The sequence below is a fragment of the Podarcis raffonei genome, chromosome 1 (assembly GCF_027172205.1).
Source record: "Podarcis raffonei isolate rPodRaf1 chromosome 1, rPodRaf1.pri, whole genome shotgun sequence".
NCBI lineage: Eukaryota > Metazoa > Chordata > Lepidosauria > Squamata > Lacertidae > Podarcis > Podarcis raffonei.
This window is the reverse complement of record NC_070602.1, coordinates 12,015,015-12,031,790: the sequence shown is the minus strand read 5'-3', so window position 1 is coordinate 12,031,790 and position 16,776 is coordinate 12,015,015.

Here is a 16,776-nt window from a genome sequence, read left to right as displayed (position 1 = left end):
AGAGGCAGGACCAGGTCCTGATAATCCAGTCAGTCAGAAACACCAATGGAGGGTGCAAAGCAGGGTTCATGAGGGGGTGGCCCAGGGATGGGAGGTGGTGTGAGTACTGAGGGTCAGATGGGGAAGGTTTGGAGGGCTGCATTTGCCTTGCAGGAACCACCCCGTGCACTGGACCATGGTAGAAAACAGTGGTTTTTTGTAGAAAAATAGGTACTGGTAGGCACCATGAAGTTGTTACAGAGGTGCCAGAACAAAGTACGGTTGAGTACCCCCTGAAGAAAAGCATTGCCTAAGCTTAACCCTGACCCTAACTCTAATCCTAATCCAAATGCTAACCCTAAACCCAAACCTAACCCTAAACAGACTTCCAAATCTAACCCAACCTTAGCCTGAAACGCAACTGTAACACAAACACTAACCCTAAACCCAATCCTAAAGCTAAGCCTAAACCTAGGCCTAACCCCACCTCCAAACCTAACTGTAACCCTGCCCCTGCCCATAACCCTAACTCAACCCTATAACCCTAGCCCTAGCACTAAACCCAACCCTAACTCTAACCTTAACCCTGAACACAACCCTAACCCTACCTCCAGCCTTAACCCTAACCCTACCTCCAACCCTTGCCCTGAGCCTTGTCCTAGCTCTAGCTCTAGCCCTAGCCCTAATCACTTTAGTCAAAACTGAAGAAAGAAAAGAAGCTCAACAGCTTTTCCAGAAAAATCTCAACAACTTTTCTGTCCAGATTTTCACTTTTTGAAATATGGCAAATCTACCCTGAGAGTCTCTAGTCCAACCCAATGTGGGGCTTGAACCCACAAACTTGAGATTAACAGTCTCATGTTCTACCAGCTAAATCTAGCACCCTGTTCTCACAGTGGCCAACTAGATATCTCTAGGAAGTCCATGAGCAGGACCTGATCAGGACCTCGCCCCACCTGTGAGTCCCAGCCAGCGGTATTGAGAGAGGTAGCATGTCATCAACATAGCTGGGAGCTGATGATAGTCTTGTCCTCTGCAAGCTCTGATGTGAGGGCAGCCTGGGCTCCCCCAGCTGTTGTGGGCTGAGTTTCTTTGAAATGAAATATTCTTGGCGCTGCGGTTAATAGCCGTCATGATTCTTTTGTTCCTCTGAGCCAGCGATACTCTTGTCACTCCCGAGTCTGAGGGAGACAACTGAGGCACAAGCTATTCTTAGTCACTGTGCACCCTGTTATCAGAGTGGGTGGGACATGTCCCCATATCTTAGGGGAACTGACAAATTCCTGGGTTTGGTGAGAGAACCCAAAGGATGGGGGGAGAAGAGACAGAGCGTGATTGACACAGCAGAATGTTCTCGTCGCAAGCATTGGGATCTCCCAGCAAAGCATTTTGCGCTAAGATGATATCAGGCCCTGAGATGAATCTTCAGCTGTGGCATGCTTGTTAACTGGGAAGAGGAAATATGAAACACTGTGACAGTCTTTGCCAGCCTGATGCCAGCTTCCAGACTACAGCTCCCATGAGCCCCAGCCAGCATGGGAGCTTGTGTAGAATGCATTGGTTGGACGCGGAGAAATGGTGGGAGGAGCCAGCTGGGGAACGCCCAAGGGAAGAAAGCTTAAAACCTAGGGATTGGTGGCCTTCTTTCTTCTTCTTTGGCGATCACTCGTAGCCGAGTAAGATTGTCTTTCATGAACACGGTTTTAACAGTAAGTCTGTAGGTGACTGTGGAGGCCAATTCTGCATCCACATGTCCTTCCACAGTGGGGACATAGGTTTCCGGGCAGGAGTTGATCACGGTGAGGGTTTGCCAAATGTGCCTTATTCTTAGCTCGTTTCTCTCTCGCAGGCCAAGGTTTCCCAATTGTCAGTGTCTATACTATATTTTTTAGATTTGACTTGAGTGAGTCTTTAATAATAATAATAATTTATTATTTATACCCCGCCCATCTGGCTGGGTTTCCCCAGCCACTCTGGGTGGCTCCCAACTAATATTAAAAATAGAATCAAACACTACAAACTTCCCTAAACAGGACTGCCTTCAGATGCCTTCTAAAAACCTCTTTTGTTTACCACCAGCATTACACTTTCCATTTTTAAGTTTGGAATAGGGTAGTTGCTTTGGAAAACTATAATCAGGCATCAGAACAACCTGACCAGTCCAACGAAGTTGATGTTGAAGAATCATTGCTTTGACACTGGTGATCTTTGCTTCTTCCAGTACACTGACATTAGTCTGCCTGTCTTCCCAAGTGATATGTAAAATTTTTTGGAGATACCATTGAGTCCTTCGAGGAGTTGGAGATGGTGTTTATAAGTGCTCCATTGGTGGTGGGATGGTGATGAGTGGTCAGAGGGAGAAGACTGGGAAGAGGAGGTGTTGGAAGCTGAAGAGGTAACAAGGCTTAGTGAGCTGGGAGAGTCTGTGGCAGAGAGAAGTCCAGAATCAGAGGCAGAAGCTGAAGCAGGAGAGTGAGAAGAGGGAGGCCAAGAGGCAGAGATGATCCTGGTTGGGGAAGAGTCATGGGTGTCTCCCCCTCCTGCTTAGATAATCTCCCCTGTCTCTAGCCTCCCAGAACCAGAAGAGGCATAAAGTGAGAGGAGCAAAGGCAGGAAGGCCGGCACAGTCTTCAGATTGCTTGGGGAAAACCCCGAAGAGGAGAGGTCTTAGTAAACTGTGGGGAGGTGGGGTCCTTCAGTCTTGCCAACTGCTTCATAAGCGCAAGACCTACCAAATAAGAGTTGCTATTCTCCTTGTGCCTGGCACTCCTGTGCAGATCCTGCTTTCCCTACTAAAGAGTTAATTCCACTTGCTTTTGTGTGATTGGCTTCTGGCTTCCTCCTGGCAGTATCTATTTGTGCTTTTTTTCTTGTGTTTTGTATCTTGCAAACTGCCCTGAGATCTTTTGATGGAGGGAAGTATAGAAATCTTATTTATTTATTAGATTGTGAACTTGACATCTGATGCTCCCTTTGCTTTTGCCTCTGGCATGTGGCCTCTGAAAGGCTGCCCAGAAGGAAGTGTGGCCCTTGGTCAGGAAAAGGTTTCCCACCGCGGCTTCTAAGGTAGAGATGTGTGTCAGTGCTGGGACGGGGGGGGGGGGGGGTTGAAGGCAGGGAATGGCAGAGGAACATTCAGGGGAGCTCCAGGTTTGAAGGGCTCCTGGCTCAAAGGCGCTTTGGCGGGCCTTTTCCTCTGTTTAGTGGACCTTTTTGGCTTACATGGTTGTAGGCTTAGGCAAGGCTTCAAGCAGCACTGGGGAGCAGGGGTTGAGGGCTGCCATTTTAATGGTAGCACCAATGTGTCCTAAAGGGTGTTGGGCCACTGGGAGCTGTCCAAAGTTGCCAGGTGCTGATCCCCAGAATTGTTCAGTGACACAGATAAGCTTGCTGGTGTTTTCTGGTTTCTACTATCTGAGATACGAAAACCTTTAGGCTTTCCGTAGCATGCCTAAATGACAATAGTGCCTTACATACGATACGTAGAAATTACTTGAAAGTACCAAATGGGCTTAGGATTATAGTAAGAATAAATTGTAAAATATTATGGATTTGGATAATTATGAAAAGAGAAAAACATTGTAAATTAAAGGAGTATAATTTGATTAGAAAGAAGATATTGGAAAGCTGTTAAAAAAGTGTTTCAATGAAACTCAGTAAGGAGGGAGTCGAGGAAGTCAGCTAATAATGAAAATTAAATTAGGTATTAAGTAATTATATGTTTGTTTTTGTTGTTTTCCGTTTTAGTATTGTAATGTTGTTTTTTCTTTTCTATTGGTGTGTTTTATTTCTTATAAATTTGGAAAATTTAATAAAAAAAATGAAAATAAAAATGACAATGGTGCCGATCATCCAGGTTGAGACCAGGCGATGATAATGTGTCCAGTTTGTGCGTCCAGGAGTTATCCCTCTGTGCTTAGATCATTGGACCCGCTAGCCAGCACTGCTTTAGCATCACCAAAAATGAAGCCCTTCTGAGCGTTCCACCCTCAAAGTTTTCTACAACGGCCACCTTGGAAACAGCTGTCATTTCATCTTTATCAGAGCAGTTGATGAAGGAGGAAGCAGAAATGTTCTGCCATGTAAACAAACAAACAAAAAACAAACAAATAAAACTCCTCTGCTCTGTTAAACACAGCAACTTATTTATTTGTTTGTTTGTGGTGGCGTAGAAATCCTGAAGCGTTGATGAGCTAGATGCATCCCAGCTGAGTATTGCAACTTTGCATCCCTTGTGGAATATATGTTTTTTCCTAGAGTGGCCCTAAGCTTCCCTGGGATCTGTTGCCTTCTACCGTTCACCTTGATCTTCTGGCCTTCAGAGCTGTTTTCGATTCTCTTTGGAGCTGAGCCCCCGCCCCCTTTCCTCCTGAAATTTTGGCTGCTTGTCAGCTTGTCATTCAATCAACACCTTCGAAGGTGTGACCTTCCACATCTGCCCCCCTAAAAGAGATGATTAGTGATCTGTCAGTTGCTGCAGAAGAATTATGCAGCATCTGTTGAGGAAAACCCATTGGTGGAAAAGAGAAAGGAAAGGAAAGAGATCAAATGCAAAATTGCCAAGCGAATCATTCCATGTTGTTGTTGTTTTGGTTCTTCTTCTGTGCTTTCTTGCTTTTTTAAAATAAAAATAAGTCTAGGATTAGGATGAGTAGAATCAAGTGGTGACAGAAACAGAAATGAAACACACAACACATACAAAAACCTCAACAACAAAAGTACTGTTAATCTTTCTGACAATTGTTAAAAATCAGCATGTGAGTTTCTTTTGGTGACTCGAGTGCCTAGAGTCGGCTGGGGTCCAAAAGATGATCTATGGCAATTTGGGTTTTCTCTGGATTGATGTTTGTTCCAATTTAGCACTAATGAGAGGGTTTTCCATGATGGGAAAGGAGCAGGTCTTGGGCCCATTCCTAAAAAGTAAGGGTCAAATGGAAAACTGCTTACACCTATGCTTTCTAGGTATAGGAGAAACAGAAGTGTGGATGAGCTCTGTATCTCACAGGTACTAGCCAATAGGCACCTTCCAGATGTTGTTTGACTCCAACTCACATCAGTCCCAGCCACATGGCCAATGTTCCACCGATGATGGGAGTTTTAGTCCAACAACAACCAAGAGCTCTAAAGGCAACTATTCCAGGTTCAAGATTTGAGAACCTGCAATCCTGTCTTTTTAGAGCTCTCCCCTGGATAGAAAAAGGCTATATTTGTATTGAATTTGACAAGACTGCGGTCAAATGGGACCCCACAGCTCTTAAAATAGCACATTTTTCTTCACGTTGCCCTATAATTCCCAGACCTAACTAACACCTTGGTCCGCGGTTGGAGAAAACAACCAGCTTTGTCCTCTTAATACTGCAAAGTGCTTTGTTTTATTACTACTCAGAGATGTGCCTAAACCCACCCTTTTATATCTAATTTGTTTGGAATGACAGGCATGTTCCAACTAAAAAAATAATAATTCTGCAGGGTGATATAACTTGTTTTATTATGCAGGAATTTGCCGTTTGAGGGAGGAGTGGGGGAGGGTGAATAGGGAAGAAAGACAGAAGAAAAACACTTAATTAGGCCTGTATCTTAAAGAACTAAATTTGATCTTCCAGTAGGGGGAAAAATTACAGGTTAAAGTGAAGATTATATGCTCTATACAGGGACCACGCTCGTTTTTATAGTTGCTCCTTCAAAGCTTTGATGGAAATTCTTCCTTTGCTAGAAAAAGAGGGGGGGGTTTGAGAATCTTTTTAAACATAAGAATACTCTTAAAGAGAAGCTGGTAGGTTTTAATTTACTACTTGGGGGCTTCTTCATTCAGGAAATGGAAGTATTTGGAAGAAGGGTCACTTAAGGCCCGTATGATCATTTTCAGTCCCTACGTTGGGGCCAGCTCCGAGTTTGACAGGGCTGTGGCCAAAGCAGAATATAGTGGGGTCCCTTCTCTGGGCTTACCTGGCACGGAAGGGGGGCAGCACCCCAGTCAGAGCTGGGTTTAAAGGTAAAGGTAAAGGGACCCCTGACCGTTAGGTCCAGTCGTGGCCAACTCTGGGGTTGCGGCGCTCATCTCGCTTTACTGGCCGAGGGAGCCGGCGTACAGCTTCCGGGTCATGTGGACAGCATGACTAAGCCGCTTCTGGCAAAACCAGAGCAGCACACAGAAATGCCGTTTACCTTCCCACCGGAGCGGTACCTATTTATCTACTTGCACTTTGATGTGCTTTTGAACTGCTAGGTTGGCAGGAGCAGGGACCGAGCAACGGGAGCTCACCCCGTAGCGGGGATTCAAACCGCCAACCTTCTGATCGGCAAGTCCTAGGCTCTGTGGTTTAGACCACAATCCACCACAATTCCTCAGGGAAACCGCACTTGGGCATTGTGGGAAATTGCAGCTAGATCCAGCTCCCTGGTGCTACTTGGGAGCGTAAGGCCAGAAAATTTTTTTTATTAAGGTGCCTAGTGGCGGGCACTTGCCAAGGTGATGAGGCCAAGGGTACCAGAGGTTAATGCCAGATATTACCCACATCTCTGATGCTCTCTGTCTTACCCCAGCAGCTGGCTTTCATGTTCCCCCTCTCCTAGCTCTTCCTGATGTTCATCTTCCTTTCTTGCTCTTCCTCCCCTACTCCATCCAAGTGCCATTTCCCTCTCCCTTGTACAAAAGATTTGCAAGCATTCTGGCCATCCCAAAGCAGACCCTGTGGCCATGCAGATGTTGCTGGATTCCCAACTCCCATCAGCAGGACCAGCAGGGCCAGTGGTCAGAGCTGAGCTCTAGAACAAGCACATCTAGAGGGTCATACGTTGCCCATCCCAGGCTGCCCATTCCAAGGTGCAGTCGGATGCAGGAAAGCTCTGAATTTATGGTCAGTGTTCAGAGTTGTTGTTGTTGTTGTTGTTGTTGTTCTTCTTCTTCTTCTTCTTCTTCTTCTTCTTCTTCTTCTTCTTCTTCTTCACAGTCGTACCTTGGTTTACAAACAGCTTAGTTCCTCAAATGCTTTGGCTCTTGAACGCCGCAAACCCGGAAGTGACTATTTTTGGAAGCTGAACATCTGGCACAGCTTCCGATTGAGTGCAAGAAGCTGCTACAGCCAATCAGAAGCTGTGCCTTGGTTTTTGAACATTTTCGGAAGTTGAACGGACTTCTGGAACGGATTCCGTTCAAGAACCAAGGTGTGACTATTTTGTGTTTTTATGTTGTGAATTGCCCTGAGATTTCACACACATGTGTCAGACCGTCCAGCTGTAACCTGCTCCTTTATCAGTCTTCAGTCAACTTTTATATCTCACTTATTTTCTTTATTTACAGAGTTCCTTAAAAACATGTAGTGTGTTCATTGTGCCAAGGATCCTGCCACCACAGACAAAAACATTGGGGAAAGAGCAATATTTTTAAAATAATTACATTTTCAGTGAAGGTATGTGTACAATATTACTACTACTACTACTAAATTAATTAAATTTGTATAGCACTCTTCATCTGTAAATCTCAGGGCAGTTCACAAGACAAAAACAACACAATATTGATTCCAATAGGACGATAACTAGTAGAAATCAGCAAAGACTGATATTGCAGCCAGCAATATAATTATTGGTTGCTGTTTTCAAAAAGACAAACTCAAAGAAATAACAAAGAACAAACTTTGGAAAGAAATATTTAAAAAAACAGGAAGGAAAAACAACTTCAATTGTTTGAAATTTTATTTTATTAAATTCAAGCATCCGTCATGGATGCTTTAGCTGAGATTCCTGCATTGCAGGGAGGTCAGTGACCCTTGGAGTCACTTCTCACTCTATGATTCTGTGATTCTACATCCCTCCCCGCCTCCCAAAGGAGCCCAGGGTGGCAAAAAACATGTGATTAAACAATAAAAGTATCGTAATAACACCTTTAAAACTATTCTAATACAGATGCTGACCGGGGAAGATCTCACCTTGAAAGGACTTGTTGAAATAGGAAGATGGCAAATAATTTCTAATTGTATGCCTTGCAGAAGTCCTTATGGAATCTGCAGGAGCATCAGCAAAAGCCCTTCCAACGGGAAATTATTCATTACATTTTAGACCACAAAAGCCGCATTTTAAGAATTTTGCAGAAGCTGTTTTCAGGGACAACCACTTCCTGATGGGGAGATAGTTGTCTTTTAACAGAATAGCAAAAAGATTAATTATTGACTTGGGGGGTGTGGGGGGAAGCGGGGGGGAACAAAGGAGGGAGAAAACCATTTATCTCGCTTCTCCTTTTATTACCTCCCTTCCAGCCTGTTTCTTCTGTTCTTTTCTTTCTTTTAATTGTTCATTTGTGGCTTTTACAAGTTGTCTTTCAGGTGAAACAAAGTAATGCTGTGTTACATTCCATGCGTGTAGGGGCTTAGCTGCTGTTTAATTGCGTGTTCAACCCTGTAATTAAGAAGCAAATGGAAGACGCGGTGCCCTGGAACGGCAGAAATGCTAGGTTTCTTGGCAAAGCGCTTGGGCTGAGTGTGCAAACACATGGCTTAAAAGTGTATGCGCACATGTGTGTGCATTTCTATATCTATATCTCTTCTGATGCTGGAGAAGAAAATCACACATCCCAGCCTTGCACAGAGTTTCAACATCCCCATCTTCTCCTGGACTCTGGTGCCACCGAAAAAGACCTGGCAAGCACTGGCGTTTCCTGTCTTCTTTGAGCCGAGCCAAGCCAAGCTGAGAGCCCTCAGGGTTCTGGCAAGGTCTCCAGAGAACACATGTGTAGCACAAGATGGGGGAGAGGCTTATGGTCCTCAGGATTGTGGTTGGACTTCAAGAGCCATTAAGCCAGCCACCATGACCAGACGATGTTGTCGTCCAACTTTCCCGCCAGGGACAGAAGGATCTGTCAGTTTCGGGTTTCTCAGTTCCTTGGTTCTGTTCCTATCCTTAAATTCGGTTCTCCACATTTCTGCAGCAATTTGCATTTTTTAAAAAAACCTCATGAAAATTCACCAGCATTTTAGTGTAAATTTCATTATACGAGGTTCTGACCAATGAACACATTTTAGCAAGCAAGTTACCTTAATTTAATGCATTTTCATTTGCCGCTGATATGTGCAAACAGTGGTACCTCTACTTATGAATGCGATCTGTTTTGGGGTGCTGTTTGCACCCTCAAAAGTCTGTAAGTAGAGTGCCGCTACTGCGTGTGCGCAAAGTGTGATAGAGTGCTTCTGCGCATCCGCAAAGTGCGCAGATCGCTTCTGCGCATCCGCAAAGTGCGCAGATCGCTTCTGCGCATGCGCAAAGTGCACAGATCACTTCTGTGCGCGTGCACACAGTGCACCTGGAAGTAAACACTTCCGGGTTTGCCGGGTTCGTAACCTGAAAAGCCTCAACGTGAAGCAAACATAACATGAGGTATGACTGTATTTGCAAACATTGGTTGGCTGAAGAACCGCATCACAAAATTCAGATATGGACACATTTCGAAGGATGTCTGTGGTTCAGTTCTCATCCTGTTTCGAAAAGTGTTTTGCATTCAATACAAACTGCATTCAATTTCTCCTACACCCCTGCTTCCCACCCTGACATAGCTGAAAGGGACAATGGCAGCTGATTATTCTGCCGGGCCATAAGCTCAGCTGAGTAATTATATCTCCAAGGAAGCTTTGATGAGGCTTGGAGACATGTCTGTCAGATGACATCGCCAGGAATGGTAAGGGATGATGATCTGGCTTGAAACAACTGTTCAGAGGACTTGAATTGGGTGATTTGGACCAGAATGCATTCGCCATGGCGGAAATGAATGGACTTGGGTGGCCAGCAGGGCTGGCCCACCCCTGAGGCAAGGTGAGGTGGCAGGATCCACAAGAGCAACTGATCTGGCCTCCGAGAAATTGCCCTCCGGAATTGCCCTCTTGGTAAATAAAAGGCACTGGTGGTCTTCACCTACCAGGGAGGAAATGTCAGGAGCTTCCCTCTGGGGTCTCCTTGGCTCTGCACCCACCTGGCGTGGTCTGAAGCAGGCCCCTCCCCACCCACGGTCTTTGAGTCCCACTTCAACCACCAGTGCAGACACTGCAGAACTAGATGGGCCAATGGTGCAATTCAGTATAAGCATCTTATGTTCCTGTTTCATGGTGGATGCTTTCTCTTTCTCACAAGCCCCGTGTCCTCTCCAGAGAGAAATTAATAATCAGGCACACGAAAAATGCTTCCATTAAAGTCTTTTCAGATACTGCAAAAGCTTCCCTGCTTGAACCAGGCTGCAGTCGCAAAAGCAGCAACTGTTAGCAAAAACCCTTTGTCTGTTGTTTAATAAATGATGAGGCATTGAGGCTCATCATTAAGTGTCTCCAAGTAAATCAATACTTGGGGCGGACACAGAATTTCGTACCATTTCAAAATCTGGCCTTGAGTCTCTCATCTGTGTAGAGGAGAGAACAGAGTACTTTGAAGGCCCCAGCATTGCAGTTTTGCTTAAGAGAACGAAAGAATTCCATGCACAATTTGTCAAGATCTCAAAACTGGAAGCGAAATTTAAAGACGTACTGTTTGGTTTCTGAAACGTTGACCTCAAAAGTCCCAATATGCAGTGTTATACATTCATTGTCAGTCCCTTTAGTGTCCGGTTGTTGTTGTTGTGTTTATCGGTTGTTGAATATGAAATTCAAGCGGTTAGAGTTTCAGCAAGAGTTGTTAAATACTAAAAAAGCACTATTGGATTTTGACTGTCAAAAACTAACTACTCATAACGCTGTGAAGCGCCCTGAGATCTTTGAATGAAAGGTGGCATACACATTTTAATAATAATAATAATAATAATAATAATAATAATAATATCTCAAGAGCTTAAAACTTTGCACAGGCTGCCCAAATGAGACTAGGGTAAATTCAAAGTTCTTGTATTAAGTTCTGCTCAGGCAACTGGAGTCCCCCCCCCCAATACATCTCTTAAATCTATTTTGGGGTTCCCAACCTTCATCCTGTTCATGCAACAACTCTGTTGAACCTAAGGCCCTTAATAAGTTGGGTCCAGGATACTTTAAGGACCGCCTGATTCCTTATATACCCACCTGATTGCTGAGGCCTTTGGGAGGATCACAGTAGTCCCTATGGCTAAAGCACAACACTCATATCCACCAGTTTTCCAGCAAAAGAATGTGTGCAAAAAATCATATACTAGGGCAAAGCATGCATAAAAATGCCTATATCCATGTAATGGCATACCCCCCAAAAATTCATTATATTAGGAAAGATTGCTTTGCAAAAATGTGAATATTCAGAGAAGTTCACACCCAAATGCTGATGAATTTTAATGAGGTCTTAAATATATATATGGCAAAGTGATGTGGAAACATGGAGAACTGAACGGAAGACCGGAAAAATGTGCTCTGGAGGGGGGTTTGGGGGTGGGGGGAGCTCTATAGGAGACATTTGAGGAATCTGAGCATTTTAATGATAGGAAGGAACAGGGGCAGCCAGTCCCCGTTACCATGACGACTGTGTTTTTTTGCTACTGAGCATGCAAACAAATAACTGCTTAAGCATTATATGTATGATCTTGTCTTTGGATATAAAATACCGGTGGCTCCAGGGCTCAACTATTTTACACACCCTCCCTTTTTTTGGCGGGTTTTTTTTTTTAAAAGAAATGTGTACGTGTTCTAGCTATGAATGCCTCTGTCTTACTTACTCTGGCTGTTTTCCAGTGTGGCATAATGCTCGCTAAAGGAAAAGTGTGCAGTCTGACCCTGGGAGCTGGTCTTTCAGCGGACAGTCCATCCCCTTGCCCAGGGCAAGAATTTTGCAACTCAGGGTTCAAAAATGATGGGATGGCCGGAGGATGGCTGGTGGAGGCTTTCATGGGCACAGGAGGCTCCTGGATTAGAGCATAAGAAGTGCCCCCACAGGATCAGGCCCACACCATGTGACCTTTTCTGTAGTAGCTCCCTTTTAAAAATTAATTTTATTAGGTTTTTTTAATAATAATAATTTTTTAAAACAAATTTACTTCGCATACATTATTCACTTATATCTTTCTTTTTGACTTCCCACCCCTCCCATGCCAGTGTTTATATTCTTATCCTTAAATCCTGCACTATACTTGTTACAACCCCCCCAAACTCCATCTTAACATCATTCCCCCCGCTCCGCTCGTATCTCAAATCCTGCACGAGATTTCATGTTGCTAAAATATTTTGACAGATAGTCCCCCAAAAGGCCTCTCCCGTTTTCCATAAACAGTTCATCATTTCACTCACTTGGTTTTACAGTCAATTTCGCCATTTCAATATAAATCCATTCATTTGATATGTTGTTCTTGGGTTGAAGTCTCTTCTTTTTCCCATTTCTGCACATATAAGATCTGGTTGCGGTTGTTGCAGAGATAAAAAAGATTAATCAACCTCTTTGGAACCCCCAATTATTGCTTGCAGAAAGACTTCAAGTTTTTTGGGAGAATCACCAATCTGAACACCTTTTCTGTAGTAGCTCTCTGTCTATGAAATGTTTTCTCCAAGGAGGCAACAACTTTATTATCATTTTTGTTTCCTTGGACATTTGGGCAGCACCAATCACTGGATGTTTTTACTCGTACCTTTTTCATATGCTTCTGTATTTCCACTCTTGTATTTTACTGCTGCTATAAATTACTCAGGGACTTTTGTTCTGAGCAGTGACACGTAAATTCAGTAAACCAAAACTGACCTAGACTTATAAAAGTGAAAGATAGTCAGGGCTCTCTGCTTCAAATGTGGTAGGGTTATAAAAGTGCCCATTGGCCATTGCTGATCTAGACTAAGACTAATTCCTAATTCCCCCCACTCCACCCGCAACACACATTGCAATAGTCCCACTCTCTCTTCCCCACCCAAATCCGCTTGCTCGCGGCTGCCGTAAAATTCAGGAGCAAGCATTTCGCAGCCAAAGGAAAACGACACCGAGGAAAATCAAAGCCAAGTTGACCTTGCGTTAGATCTGTCCGCTGTTAATTCCTGCAGCAGTCTGCAGGGCTATCAGAGCAGAAGCATAAGAAGTCAGCTGAAAATGCACAGTGGGATGGCATTGTCACATAAAGTTCTATTGTGAATTGTTTCACTCTGAAGTCCTGGAGGGCAGTCCTCTGGGTTCAACTCACTTTTCAGCCTTTGCGCCAGAATGACCAACCCGCCACACTAGCCTTTCTCAACCTCGGGTCCCCGGATTTTCTGGAGCTACAACACCCATCACCCCTGATCACTGGCCATGCTGGCTAGGAATGATGGGAACTGTAGTCCAACAACATACGAGGACCCAAGATTGAGAAAGGCTGGTTTAGTTCGTCTCCAGATTGTAGGGTTCACTTTGGTGCAGGAGACTATTTATTTATTTACTGCATTTATGTCTCAACTGTTTCTCCAAGGTGGCATACATGCTTCTCTCCTTCCTCTGATAATCCCCAAAGCAACCCTGTGAGGTTAGGCTGAGAGGCAGCAATTGGCCTGGGGTTAGGTTTTGTGGCCAAGTGGGGATTGGAACCTTGGTCTCCCAGGTGCGGGTGATGTGATGAATGAATGAATGAATAATATGTAGATGTGAAAACACCCCACAAGCAGATCAGGATGAATGCTCATGGTTGTATAACTGACCTGTAAATACATCAAAACAAATAATCAATAAAGACCAGAAATAATCTAACCTCCACACACTTTGGGTGTGGAAAGTTATTGCTTTTGCGTGGGGTTGTTGAGTGAGGGGCGGGGAGAGGGGTTGTTGGTTTGTTTGGCTCTGGTTCTTGTTTTCATTATGCATTTTGTGTTTTTATCTTGTGTTTTTATGCTGTGAACTGCCCTGAGATCTACGGGAGAATGGCAGTATCCTACTAATACTAGTATTAACTTTGTGCAAGCAGATCAGGATGAGTGCCAATAAACAGGTGATTTGGAGGAACCCTGAGAAGGCACAGATCATTTGGCATTTATCCGCTCCCCAAGCACAGCAAAGGGCTGTGTGCCCCCAAAATTCCACCATTCCCATGGGCTCAAGGTGCAGAATGCGGCCCATCAAGCTGCCTTGAAGGCAAACTCCCAACGTCAATCACCTGGTCGGTTCTGAAAGCCTGTCTCTGAAGTACGTTGCTGCAACTGATGATCAGCTCCCCGATGGTGACAGTGACCTCCTTTGACCTTTGACTGGTGCCAATCACCCGATGTCATGATGACACCAGGTGACTGACAGGTGGGTGGTCCTGCCCACCTTTCAGAGTTGGCTAGGGTGGGCGATTTAGGAATCCGGATATGGTTCCCCACGCCTGACCTACACGAAGCCCTCGGCGTGGCTCGCTCTGCCTGGGCAGACGCTCCTGCCCACAGTGCTAACTCAGGACAGAAGATAGATTGACACCAGATTCCGACCTTCCCTCGCTGCTTCCCTTCCCCATCCAGCGCTGGGCAAATGCCACTGGGGGGATCACTCGGTCCATCAGGCAGCTGGTTTTCTGCTGCAGGATGGGGTTACACAACCTTCGCTGGCACCGGCACAATGCTGCAAAACATTCCCATGCCAGATATTTGATCTCGGTATAACAGAAGCATTCGCTGGGAGCAATTGGTGCTTTTTACTAGCAGGTCATTTACTCGTGTGCAAGGGCCCGTCATCTGGCAGATGAAATGGTTGAAATGCACTCTCTCTCACTCTCTCTCTCTCGCTCTCTCTCTGTGTGTGATGTGTGCAGGAGCCCAACAACCTCTTTGATTCAACACTTCCAGCCGGGAAGGAGGAGGAGGAGGAGGGGAAGGCTCAGCTTGGATGATCAAAATGGCTGCCTTGCCATCTTAGCGCAGCCCCGACAAAGATGAGCGTGACAGACATTCCTCCCTCTCCTGTCCTCCCCCCATGCGAGGGGCTCTGCTTTCCAGCTCTCCCCTCTCCTGGTGAGCTCACTTAATAATGCATAACCCGGAGCCGAGGCAGCTCAATCCGCTGGCCCAATAATAACACAGACCACGTCCCTGCCATCAGGAGTCGGGTTACTGTCATTTGGGAATCCAACAGATGGAAACTCTGGGATTCTTTCCATGTCATTGCCGCTTTGGAGGTCTCCCACTATAGTAAATTACAAGCATGTCATAATCCCAGCGTAAGAGGTCTGGGGAGGGGGCTGGGACAAAGGGAATAGATCATCTTGATGAGCTATAGCCGGCTGCCTTGCCAGAGCCCAGGGTGTGGTTGGAAGGCAAGCGTCGCAGCAAACCTTGCAGAATAATAGAATTGCAGTGTTGGAAGGGACCACGAGGACTATCTAGTCCAGCCCCCTCCAATGCGGGAATCTTCCACCCAACATGGGGCTGAAACCCACGAACCTGAGATTGAAGAGTCTCGTCCTCTGCCAACTGAGCTATCCTACTGCAGAAGTTATGCAGGTCTGAGAGGGGTCAGTGCCACCTGCAGACTTTAAGGTTATGGTTCCCAATGTGGGGTACATGCCCCACAGGGGGCTATTTGATTTTTAAGGGGGGCAATACAAGAATGAGTTATTAACAGTTGTGACATTAACACATGAGAGTGCTGGAGGTGAAATAGTTAAATAGGTACCCAATCAGAACCCAGGGGGTGGAGTCAGAGGGACTATAAAACCAGCTCTGGGAGGGGCGAAGGGAGGAGTTTGTTGGGAGTTGGGTGGTTGGTTGGAGTGGGAGTGAATTGGGATAGAGTCTGTGGGTAAATTGAGTTAGTGTCGCGAAATAAGCTGAGTCAGGAACAGTTAGGAACTAGGAAGACAAGTAAATATCTGAGAGGTGGTTTAGTGAGTGAGAGCAGATAGCGGAAGTTATAGGTCTGGATAGGCACCCCATGATTGTAATTGACTGAGACCGTTTATGAAACCACACGCTTGTTAAACTGCAATAAATAAACAGAAGTATATGTTCCAATTTAACCCTGACTGGACTCAGTATTTCCCCAGGTAGGGCCTGGGTGGTGGCAGCGTGAAATTGAGTGGTGGCACAGGGATCAATAGACAGTGAAACGTCCGGGGACCCTGTGTGATCGCCACAACAGTGAATAGCCTTTTAGGCTTCCTCCACGTGAATAGTTCACTTTTTGAATAATAAGAATTATCTGTCATGGGGGGGGGCGGGCTTCAGGATTTTAGAGATGCTTAGGTGGGGCATGGCCAAAAAAGGTTGGGGACCACTGCTTTAAGGGCACCATGGAAGAGCTGTGTTAAATATATAAGAGAGACCTGCACAGTGTGGGGTATTTCAGGCCAGTGCACACCCCCAGGACAAGCCATTCCATTCTCCATCGCACCCAGATTTCCAGTTTGTTGTCTTTAATTGCAGTCAGCTTTTCATGGCCCCTGAGTCAGTCACCATTGGGCTTTGGGGGGCAACATCTGGTTGGCGCTGTGGGTTAAACCACAGAGCCTAGGGCTTGCCGATCAGAAGGTCGGCGGTTCGAATCCCTGTGACGGGGTGAGCTCCGGTTGCTCGGTCCCTGCTCCTGCCAACCTAGCAGTTTGAAAGCACGTCAAAGTGCAAGTAGATAAATAGGTACCACTCAGGCGGGAAGGTAAACGGCATTTCCGTGCGCTGCTCTGGTTCGCCAGAAGCGGCTTAGTCATGCTGGCCACATGACCCGGAAGCTGTACTCTGGCTCCCTCGGCCAATAAAGCGAGATGAGCGCCGCAACTCCAGAGTTGGCCACGACTGGACCTAATGGTCAGGAGTCCCTTTACCTTACCTTTATCTGGTTGGCCACTGTGAGAAGAGGGTGATGGACAAGGTGGACCGCTGGTCTGATGCAGCAGGCTCTGATGTTCTCATGTTAGGGAAAGTTAACTGGCTACATGGGGTGATACTGTGGGTT